This window comes from Tachypleus tridentatus, chromosome 12, assembly GCF_004210375.1.
Source record: "Tachypleus tridentatus isolate NWPU-2018 chromosome 12, ASM421037v1, whole genome shotgun sequence".
In the NCBI taxonomy this organism is placed as follows: Eukaryota; Metazoa; Arthropoda; class Merostomata; order Xiphosura; family Limulidae; genus Tachypleus; species Tachypleus tridentatus.
This window is the reverse complement of record NC_134836.1, coordinates 95,163,941-95,174,578: the sequence shown is the minus strand read 5'-3', so window position 1 is coordinate 95,174,578 and position 10,638 is coordinate 95,163,941. Positions and strand designations below refer to the sequence as shown.

Genomic DNA, 10,638 nt, shown 5'->3' with positions numbered 1-10,638 from the left:
AGCTTGTTATAGTCAAAAATACATCTGCAATATAGAAGTAAACACAGTTGTGTAAATATCTTTCACACTCTTGAAAGACATTTATCAGACATAGTAAATTGATTGAAGATGTCACACTGAACTTATAGCAAGAGGTTTATTGAGTAAGATCAAACTTTATTCCAGGAAAGTAATGATCAAAAAAACAACTCAACTAAATATGCAGAACACTTGCACACTGCTTTTGAAACAGTTGTGTGAATAAAGATAAATATCACCACAATTTCACAGATAATTCTAATTGATACTTGACACCATTGTATCATGTTTTATTTTACATTTAGTTTTATTTAAACAACCAGACATTTCATTCAAAATTCAATTTGTAGCTAAGGTTGACTTGTTTGGTCATACTACATGAAGCAAATATTTGGTGCAAAGTTTAGAACTTTGTAATCTACAAGGCATGCAAGGGAATACATAAATAAAGCAACCTTACGATTAATTTACTTTCAAGCTTTAAACATATGAGGTAAAGGAGTAATTTTGAAATGTCAGCTTGTCTTGCTGAATTATTAAATATATTTGGTTCTGAAAAGGAGGACTGAATTTATTTATCTTTTAATTCAAAAGTGAATAATCAAAACAGAACATGACGAAAAATATGGGTTAATTAATCCTGTTATCTGTGTTAACTTCAAACTGATATTGACAGTTCTTATAAACTTCATACAAACCATTTAATTGCTTATAAATCAATTCAAATATGATGAGTAATTGACTAGAAAAATTTCAAAACAGGCAATTTGAGATATTTTTTGTAGCTTTAAGTAAACAAAATCTAAAGGAGTTTTAACTAACATTTTCAATACAGGAAATATATATATAGAGATGAAATACATTTATACAGATATTACTTGAAGTGTGTGAACTTCACAGATTAAACAGCTTAATCCTTTCAATGATTCATACGTATCATATAAAATAACACAACAGTTACATTAACTTTAACATCTAAAGAAAAGCGTGTTTACATCAATAACTTTTCCTTACTGTAATAAGAGTAAGAGTAATAATAATTTTGTGGAAATTGTAAAATGTAATCTAATAATCAAGATATCTATGTAGAATCCATAACACCAGTGGAAATACACATTCAACAAGACTTAATCTCTTTTTATGAGCCTCATATGTAATGTGAAATTAGAACTAAGGAATGGAAACATAATACCTAAAAACAAGTACAGATGTTCAATCTCTCATCATCTCAAACTTAAAATCATTATTCACTGTCTACAGCCAGTTGTTTTTAATGAAAGAAGCAAAAAATATTAATTAAGAGAATGTTAATTAATAAAACAAGCTACTATAAATAGATCACAAAGGATGGTAATATGTAAAATTTATATCTTAAAGTTCCTATTTTAGCTCCTTAATAGCTAAAACAGTAAAAAATAGCATAAATGAAACTTAATATGACAGTAACCAAAAACTACACCCATACTACTAGTCAATATATTATTCAACTGTACAAATAACTTTACATTACCATGTATATCCTAGTCATTCAAAGTAACTTTGATATGACTTAAAGAGATGGGAATAATAGACTGGTGCTAGTCACTTATAGTAATTTTTATGTGATTTATAGAACTGGAGTAAAATAATCCATATTAGTAAAATGTATTTTTGACTTAACAAGTTGTAATAATTTTATATAAAGATTACTTAATATTATTGCTTTTATGATAATTTATCTAAACAGAACTAGTATATGTTTATACCCACTGCAGAACTACTTAACCATCATTAAGAACTTTCCCAAAGAAAGTACTACTACTAATGGAACATATGAAAAATATCAACAGAGAAGGAAAAGTTCCAAAATGTTTTGTTAGGAAAAGATAAATGTAAAACTATAAGATGGTTTTTGAAGGATAGGTACCATATGCAGGATATTAAAAACAAACAAATAATTGAATTGCTTTAAACCTCAAACTATGTTAAGTAAATGAATAAAATATACACACACACACACGCATGTTAAAACAATTTAATTTTATGGTTAGCGAACACTTATTCTCAGAAATGTTAGTCCTGTTTGATATTTATTACCTTTTATATTAATTAAGATATTTATAATTTATTAAAAAGGCCTGTATTTCACATTTTTTGTCCACTTTCACACTCTCCAGGACATTTAGAGACATGATAAACTGATCAAAGATGTCATATTGAAACTTATAATAAGAAGTTTATTAAGTTAATTAAAACAGATGTATATCGTCCAGTTAATTTGGTCCAATGTAAAATTCTTTACATAATAAACAAGTTCAATTTATAACAAGGAAAAACAAAAGAAGCAAGTATCAATATTTCTCAGTACATATCAATCATATACCAGCAAGGAATGACAGTATTCAGTAGCCTTTCTAATCAATATGCTACAACCATTTGAAATTACCCTTCTTGAAATTTCCAGAGACTGTTCTTCATCATTTTTTCTTCTTATAGGAGAGATCCAATGGTGTATATACAAAGATAATAGAGTATTTTGTTCTGTGTAATTGACACTTTATTGGAGCATCATATCTAGTGTATTCAAAGATTTAACTTCCAAGATGGTTGATTTTTTTTATTTTAGCTAAATGCCAAACAATGGAATGTCTGTGCCTGTCCAGAGGAAACCAAACACTGTATTGTAGCAATGCAAGTCCATAAACTTACAAGTAAGCCAATGGAGACCAAGACAGTTGACAAAACCCCAATAACAGACTTTTAGATAGTTCAGTCTAGACATTAAACCAGAAGATTATTTTGCTAACAATATATTAATCTCCCCACTCCAAACACAGGATCTCATACTTCACAAACAAATTGTGGAAGAAACAGAGGAAATTAACAAGGATAAAAAGTTAACTTGGTCTGATTTGTTTAGCATTTCTATACAATCAGTAAACTTATAAAATTACTCTAAAATTGAAAAGAAAATTTAAAAGACCACTGCAGATGCATTTAATACAAAAGACCCAGTGTTCTCATGAAAGTTCAGTAACCAGCTCTCTCAGACTATTTTCCCAAAGGTGACATTGGATGTACATCCAATGTGTGAAATGTCCTAAAGTAGAGTACTTCCCTTGGTTCACTTACCCTTGTATTTCCATGATTTTCCTTACAAGACATGACAACAGAAAAATCAACTATGAAAATTAAATTCCTTTGTATTAAATGGATTTTCCTCTATTTTAACACATAAATCTGTAAAACTGATAAAATGATCTATTTATGCTTAAAATGAGAACAAACTTAAAAAAATGGTTCTGAAATTAATACATATTTTAAATTGTGACTCCAATAGTTAAAGATGACTGCCCACATAATGTTTCCATGCTCGGCCAAACTGTATATATTCATTTATTCAGATGAAAAATGGACAAATTTCTGAACAACATGTAAAATAATTGAAAGACAAGGTCATAACAGTTTGAATAATCTCTGTATACAAGTGCAAAATAATGACATTTTGGTTTAACTTCCCATATATTTACAGAAAATGAGCAATAACTCAGTGATTTTTGTATGGAATATCTAGCCTTTGTGCTAATTTCCCTCAATGAAACTTGGTTTCCTCGAGAAATCAGGGAACCATAAATTTCAACTCTTGAGATATTTTGAAAAGGAATATTATTAATATAATCTTTCCTACTAAGAGTTTTCAAAAATCTTAAAAGATAAAAAGGCATTATATTATAGAATGAAGATCAACCTTTAGCAGTGATGGTCATAATAGCCAACCCCCGCTTCTTCGTATAAGTACTACAAATGTTTTAATAAATGGATCTTTATTAGAATATTAATTTACTCTGGTAAAACAGAGGCTAATAACAACATGAACATAGCAGATATAAAACTTAAAACACTACAAAATAATTCCCAACATAAATAAAGTACATGCTAAAACTATATGACTAACAAGAGATAAAATGGCATGCAAATCTAAAAAGGAAACAGAAAATATATTTTTAATTAATACTTACAGTCTAATAAATTTATTCAACAACTTAACATTTTTAACACATTTTTGTTTTATAGTTCAACTGTGAACCTATAAAACTGAAAGTCTAATTGTGTGAGCTGAAAAAAAAAAAAAAGGTATAAGGAACAGAAGTTGTTAGAGAAAGTGATGACTCTAGACTGAAAGTAATGATTATTAGGTAAGATAAAGATGACTAGTGTTTATTAGTTTAGCAGTTTGGGCTTAATACTCCTCTTCATGATATAGCTAAAGGTATTCTGAAAAAAAGTTTTGGCCTAGAACATTTTTAAATACACTCACTTTGCAGCAAACTGAATAGCCAAGCAAGTCAAAGACTATTTACTGATTAGGATTTCTTAACAGATATATATGAAAAAGGTTACATGGGATGCTACAAGACTAAAGTGGCTAAACTAAATAAAAATAAGGTATTAAGTTTAATATCTCAAGTTTGTCAGCCTGAAGCAATCAGAAGATACTATAAAAGTATAACTCTGAAAAAGATTAGTTTGTGCAAAGCTACTTGGGAATTACCTGCACTAATTTTGAAGTGAAAAACAAGTAAGGCAGTTAGTCAACATCGCCTTGTAGACTACTCTAATTGAGCAGTTTGATTTCACTAAGGTGAGAACTCAACTTCTGAAATATGGTCATCAATATGGATGACAGGATTAATGAAATGGCAAACCCATATTCTTTGACTATCAAAATTGAAAAATATTTGCCCAGAATATATTCTTATAATGCACTTTACTAATATAATGGGAAATTCATATCCTTTTTGGTCTCAATCCTTTCAGGTACCAAATATTTATAACAAACTTTAAAGAGAAAACAAATCATACGTATTGGAAAAATGTTAAAAAGTGATGCAGGATGTTGAGAAACTAAGAAATTCTGTTACCCGTAACAAAATTGATATGGAAGAAGAAGAAAATAAACACCAAAAGCACAACAGTTCCTTTACACAAATTAAAAGCCAGCTTCAAGAGAAACTTGTTTTTTTCAATATTACAAAGCTCCTAATTTAAAAGCTGATGATGGTACAAGTGGCTGAAGTGAGCACAAAAAAAATCATTACATTATCCTTGTGTTTATCATTAACAAGCAATAAAAGTATTACTAAACTACTTTACACTTCTGTATAATAAGAAAAAAGTAATAAAATGTAGTTAACCAAAGAGTTTACAAAGACCCTTCACAACCTTTGAATGATAGAAAGCAATTTACTCCATGAATTTCTTAGTGCAAAATTTATGGTCTGTGAAAAGTTTCAAACTTAAATTTATAAGCAAATATTGAGTACAGAATAATGTTAGTGTTCATGATTATATTCATGGGTTGTTTGTTGATGGATACAATGAAAACAAGGTATCCTGGTAAAGTTCACTTGAATGCTTTCTTTGGACTTGAGATGAAAAGATTTTATAAAGTGAAAAAGAAGTTTAGAATTACAAGAACATTTTATATTAAATGTATTCTAATATTTATTGAAGGAAGCTATAAAAGTAAAAAGTGATGTTTTATATCTGATACACTACCTAAGGAAATCTCAGAGATAAGCCAGGGATATGGAATATTAAAGTACTGCTTTTTTTTAAGACTGCAAGATATTTAACAGAGGAACAAGCTTTAACAAAAGCAATGGTTTCTATAAACAGCAGTTACTGCTAAGGAATACATGTCAAAATTTGAAAGACAGAAGTGATTCTTCATGACCTAATTATTGAAGATGAATTATGTTTTTATAATATATTTTAAATAATAAAGATCTACTTTATTATCAGCCATGTTCAGTGTGAAGGTTATGATTATGCACTGTTGCCTGAAAATGCAGTTTCCATTATATAAAAAACGAAATTTAAGAGCAGTTGTTCCATCAATTAAACTTAAAAAACATATTACTCAAAGCCACCCTGTGCAGTATTTCTGCCAATCAGAACTATGGATAAACAAACCAATGAGAGCATGTTCTTCACAATTCACCAGGATACTAATATAAAAGACCTACAACAGCTTACACACACACACACATACACAGATTTTAAAAATAAAGATGACATTTTTGAAACATCTTCCTCTACTTTGCATGTTTTACTACAAGCAGTTGCCATCCATTCCAGTATACTCATCTTGAATTACTAAACTATCTATCAATAAATATCCATTTGCACTATCAAATATCCAACAAACATTCCAATAAAACAATACTTCACCTTATTTCTTTGTGAAGATTTTGCTTAACTTTTAAAAACAATTAATCTGGAAATAAATACTGAAGACATAAGTAAAACTTAAAGAAATTAGCATAAAATGACAAATAAAAAAATTTGCACTAAAATATTCATATTAATTATAGTTCTTGGGAGTTAAGTACAACTATGATAATCTACATTGCCTGAACATAAATTCTCTAACAAGCATAGCTGTTGATTACAATATATTTCAGAACTTTTGGAACTTTAAAATGTTGGGAAAAATATACTACAAATAACTATTTCTTGAAGATATATTAATAACAAAAACAATAAAGATTAAACAAAAAGAATACCATAGCTAGAAAGTTATAGTTATTAATAGCTTACTGTCTCATAGCACTAGTAGTCTGACATTTCTATTTTCAATTACATACTAATATTGTTAACTAAATTAACACATAACTCGTTGAACTTGACAGACGTGAAAATAACTAATGTTTTCACACTTAAAGAAATGCAGCCAAGTTTATCAAAAACTCTACGATAGCTTGTAATGTAGTTAACACACTAACCTGCTAGCAGGGATCTTACTTGAAATAAAACAATGTGTCAACATCAAGTAACATCTGAATGATTTGCCAGCTGGCAAGCAATTTGTTGAGCTTTTGTGACAAATTCTCCTGGAAATATCATGAGAAAAAAATTATATTTGAAAAAAGTGAATACAAAAATGAGCAGTAAAGTATGTAAGTAGTTAATGAATTCTAACAAACATTTCATGGTTGGCGAGTGCCAACTAACAAAAATAGCATTTTCTCTACTTAAATAGCACTTCCATCCTACAAAGCATTTTTATTCCACTGAAAGTTCAAAGAAATATTATTTTGAGAAAATGTTCATAACAGAATCTAAAATATATGGTCTTATGTTCATAAAAATGTTGATAATTATACAGTACACAATATCTACAGGGCAAGCAAAGGTAATTAATAGTTTTAATAAATTATTTAAATTTTGACTAAAATGAACAGTTTTAAAGTGGAAAAATATTATTTCAAGACTAAAAATCAATACACCAAGCTACTGAAACAACAAGAGTTAGGTGGAGTCATTCCTACTGTGTGTGTAGAATAGTGATGAAATACTGCCACCTATTATTAAAAAATGGAGGTATATATTTATTCTCTTATTTTTTCAATCCAAAATTCAGTTCTACAATTTCAAGACAAAATTAAAAATTATAAAGTGTTTAAAGTTTAAAACAGAAAAAAGGAAACATTAAAATGACCATGAAGTCATAACTTATAATAAAATTTAAAATTTTGTTAAAAAAACAAAAACGAAATGAGGAAGAACATAAATATTTGATGTGTGAGAAAAATACCGCAATTGAAGTACAAGTTTATTTTGAATTATTAACTTAAAGTATGCAACATTGCATAGACCTACTAATAACTTACTCATTGATAATTTGTATTACTTGTTAATTACCATTCCACAAAATTAACTGCACTTCAAAGTTCTTTTTTCATTTGAAACCGTACAAGTTCTGAAGTGAAGGCAAAGTAAACTGGATACAAAATTTAATAATTCATTTAACATTTATACCAGTACTCTAAACATATACTGTTCCAGTACTATTAGAATGTTTAACATACATCAAGTAATCATTTCATAAATTTCCATTTTTCTAAGTAAATTAAGTTATTTACATAAACGAAATAATTTGTTTTCATAATAAAAAACAAATTAATATGCATTTATGAAAACAAATTACAATTTTGATGTTCATGAATACAATGTGTCACTGACAATTTCAAATTGTATGAATGTTTGTCAGAATGAAACAAAATTTTTTACAAGATTATATAAATATTCAAACAAAAAACTATACATGTACATAGAACAAGAATTATGAAAATAATAATCTGTGAATTTCCACAAGAAAGATATGATGATATTATAAAAGTCTTTACAAAAATATAAGAATGTGAGATAATTACAATTTATATATAAAAAACATCTTTTTTTTTTATAAGAATAAAATTCTGAAATGCTCAAAATTAACTACACCTTGGTATCATCCCAATGCTAATAAATTTAAATAGGCCTCCTCATCTGTGATTAACTCAGTTATCAATGAACATTGATTACATTGGTTATTGTAGCATAAAACAATTGATTTGGATTGGTTGTCATTAAGCACAAATCTACACAACAGGATATCTGTAGTACAGATTTTTAGTATGGTAACCAACAGATTTATCACTGAGCAAAACAATGTTCATCTAATTAAATCTTAAAACTTTATACCTGAAGAAGTAAGTTTTCTCAAAATTTAAAAAGGATTTAAAACTTTGTTTACAAAACAGACTATTTTTAATGCATTTTTTATATAGTTATTAACTTCCATCAACACAATGCAAATTCTACTGGCTAAATAATGAAATACTGTGCACTTATGTAACCAAAAATACAAAGGAGATAACTAAATGATAAATTAAGGATTCACACCTCTGTGTCCAGATGTACAAATGTGGATTAAACTGTTCCAAGTAAATACAATTAATATTAATGAAATGAAGGACGGAAATGTATATTTTTAATTATCCTAAAAGAGTTATTTAACTACAATTAAGAAGAGTATTAATTTATGTATTCATAGAAAAAACAATACAATTTCACAAAAATAGAAGAAAATCGCATTCTAAAACATTTGTCTCTTTATATTACACACTTTTATTTCTACATCTCCCTCTTACAGTGCAATAAAGGAAAACTACTTTGTTTGTATATAATTATTCTACAAGTAACATGACATTTTTAAAAATACAAACTACAAGCACAAAAATTCACAAACATTATCCTTGAAGTAACCAATGTTTCAGCTATAAGTGGTATGCACTGTTAACACTATCAGAAAATAAAGTTATAGGTATCATATCGGGAACACACAGTTTCCCCACATCCCAATAATTCTTCTCCCCATGTCCTTGAAGTGACAAACAGCAACAAATGCTAAAGGTTTAAAGATTCTAATATCTTTATAATGATATAAATATACATGGATAAGAAATTCTTCAAATGAATGAATTAATGCATAGACTTTTATTATTACCATTGTAAGCAGCTAAATAACACTTAATTTCAATTTCCCATTTCCTGGCTTTAAATCTAGATTAACCAGTGTCCATGTAAACCTGAAACAACAGATGCACTGTGTTTAAAATTTTGCAATCAAGAAATCTTTGTTGTTTTCTCAGTTTGTTTTCTTTTTCTTCTTGTAACTTTGAGTAACTACTCAATTTTTTCACAATGTGTGATCCTCTCTCCTAACTTGATTTTGGTAATTTTTTTTAATACTTTCTTTCTCAACTAACACTGATTAGTTTCACCAAACTTCATTCAGCATTCAGAGGTTGTTTAAACCCAGTTCCAATATAACCTCGTCTTGGCTCAGCTATATTTTATGTATTTATATCAATATGTGAATTTAACATACCACTTTACTAGCATGTATACTAGAAACATAAGTATTGACTGTAGAAAAGACACTGATTCTTACTCTTTTCAAGGGTGTATTCAGGTTTGAATCACTGTTTGTAACTTTTACTGTATGTTTTCAAGCCACATGTACACATACACAGAACAGCAGTATTTTATTTGAATTAATATGGGGGGACTAAACTGAGTAAAGAATTTATAATATCTGAATAAATCTGAATGTTAACCAGATTTCCAGGAAATGTTTATTTCTCTATGTACTATTGTAAGTGTCTTGTTTCTGGTAGAGTTTAGCTGATGTGGAGAGAGTATGTGAAAAGGCGTTAGAGATATATGGTTTAGAAATGGCTAAATATATATTTAAAATTATGCTTAGGTATTTACGTAAAACAAAGGTGACACCTGCAGACTGATAGAAAAAATGTTATTTTTATCAAAATATGATAACAGATATGAAAAATTCTGAAACAAATAGTAAGTTTTAGGAAATTCAGCTTTCATATTCCATGATAAAATAAACAAAGAGTAAAGTTAATTTTCTGTTTGTGACAGAGATGAAACCAATGAACAGAAATCCAGGATCTAAATTAATTCTGAAAGGTTGAACAGTCTTTATATTAGCAACCCGATAAGCTTTTTTATTTCTTTATCTGTTTAGTTTTGAATCCTCTCAGTGCTGATTAGACTAATATTGTCAGGTTGGTTAAAGTATTGATAAACAGGGAGATCTCTTTTGGTGTTAACAGAAGATTTATGGTTGTTGAAATGTTCTCCGTAGGTTATTTGTTTACATCTTACATTTTGACAATTGCATTGTTTACACTGTACAAGACAAATGGTGCCTTTCATTTCATAAGTGATTTCTTTACATCTTTTAACGTTTCTTTGATTGTGCTTGTCAGAAAATGAATCAGTGGTTTT

The 10,638-nt window shown here is 28.2% G+C and overlaps 1 long non-coding RNA gene across 4 annotated transcripts in view; it reads right to left on the bottom strand.

The window, feature by feature from the left end:
• LOC143234061 (uncharacterized) overlaps positions 1-10,638 on the bottom strand; it is a 54,334-nt gene that overhangs the window by 28,554 nt on the left and 15,142 nt on the right. For all 4 annotated transcript variants that reach the window (XR_013018500.1, XR_013018499.1, XR_013018501.1 and 1 more), the window contains 2 exons: positions 6,805-6,893; positions 3,746-3,795 (listed from right to left, as the gene is read on the bottom strand). This is a non-coding gene — a long non-coding RNA (uncharacterized LOC143234061). The remainder of the gene's footprint in view (positions 1-3,745; positions 3,796-6,804; positions 6,894-10,638) is intronic.